This window comes from Cucurbita moschata, unplaced genomic scaffold, assembly GCF_002738365.1.
Source record: "Cucurbita moschata cultivar Rifu unplaced genomic scaffold, Cmos_1.0 Cmo_Scf01255, whole genome shotgun sequence".
Taxonomy (NCBI): domain Eukaryota; kingdom Viridiplantae; phylum Streptophyta; class Magnoliopsida; order Cucurbitales; family Cucurbitaceae; genus Cucurbita; species Cucurbita moschata.
This window is the reverse complement of record NW_019269771.1, coordinates 1-1,538: the sequence shown is the minus strand read 5'-3', so window position 1 is coordinate 1,538 and position 1,538 is coordinate 1. Positions and strand designations below refer to the sequence as shown.

Genomic DNA, 1,538 nt, shown 5'->3' with positions numbered 1-1,538 from the left:
TAAGTCGAAGATCTCTACTAGGTTTAGTGCACTTTGGTAGTTGCGAATTTTGCCGTAATCGAATGTCTTTCTCATTCGACATTCGCTCTTACCAAGCACTCATACTCGCCAGGCTTGAGGAGATAGTACGTGAGCTAATTGGGTTTCGAGATTGTGTATATGCAAAAAGAGCTTGCTTTCGACTTTCTCCTCGGCGTTTTGTGCCCGGTTCTAGTTTAGGAAAGGGTCTGATCTCTTTCATTGGAGCACATTGATGCCGAAGGAGTCTTCGGAACCGGTGGAGAGGCTATGATGACTTCAGGCTATTTAAATAGCATGACCGATACCACCAAAAAAGGGTATCTAAGTCACACTAGTGGAATAGCTTTTTCATAATAATTATCTCGATATATGATACCAAAAACATGCCTGATGACTGATAAGGTAAGGGGTTTCAAAAGACAAAAGAATGACAATTCTACGTGTGATAGAAAAAGAGATCTTTTTTTTTTCAATGTGCACGGTTCGCCTGCCTTCCGGACCACGAATAGGCTATGGGGCTTTGCACTTCAGCCCCAGAGAATACCACATCAAGGTGACAGGATTCGAACCTATGGCTCTCTGAAACTTCTTCATCGGTTATTTGGGCGCATCTTTCTTAAAAGGATTGTGACGACAGATGACCTATGTGACGACAGCGGACAACGTGCCTGCTTTCCTGGCCACGGATAGACTACGGGGCTTTGCACTTCGGCCCATGAGAATACCACATTAAGGTGACAGGATTCGAACCTATGGCTCTCTGAAACTTCTTCATCGGTTATTTGGACGCATCTTCCTTAAAAGGATTGTGACAACGGATGACCTATTTGACTGAAAAGTTCTTAGAAAGAATACAATAGAACAATTTGTGTAATACTCTTTTTAAAGTCCGGCTCGAGACGATCTTTATTCTTCCAAGAATATGTTTCATTCTCTATTCTCATCTTGACTGAAAAGTTCCTAGAAAGAATACAATAGAACAATTTTGTGTAATGCTCTTTTTAAAGTCCGGCTCGAGACGATCTTTATTCTTCCAAGAATATGTTTCATTCTCTATTCTCAACTTGACTGAAAAGTTCCTAGAAAGAATACAATAGATTAGCCGGACGATCTTTATTCTTCGAAGAATATGTTTCATTGTTTCATTCTCTATTCTCATCTTCTAGGTTCAATGTTTAAAAACCCCATTTTAAATCATATTATCTTGCATAATTCATTTTGATATAATATGGTTGAGAGAATTTTAAGAATCGAACTCTCACACCCAAAACCGATAATTATACCACTTAGACCAAATGCCTCAATATATGAAATTTATATAAGTTGAAGTTGTGCATTGCCATGCATTCCTTTGCATTTTTTTGTTTTTTTTTTCCTTTCAAAATTCTGCTTTTTTTCTTTTGGAGGGGCATTTCGAGAATCGAACTCGAGACCTCTTGCACCCAAAATAAGAATCATACCACTAGACCAAATGCCCTTATTATGGATTATATATTAAGTTGTTTATGGAATATATC

The 1,538-nt window shown here is 38.4% G+C and overlaps 1 non-coding gene across 1 annotated transcript; it reads right to left on the bottom strand.

The window, feature by feature from the left end:
- Positions 1–1,426: 1,426 nt before the first annotated feature.
- Positions 1,427–1,498, bottom strand: TRNAP-UGG. The gene has a single exon. It is a non-coding gene; the product is annotated as a tRNA-Pro (tRNA).
- Positions 1,499–1,538: the final 40 nt, after the last annotated feature.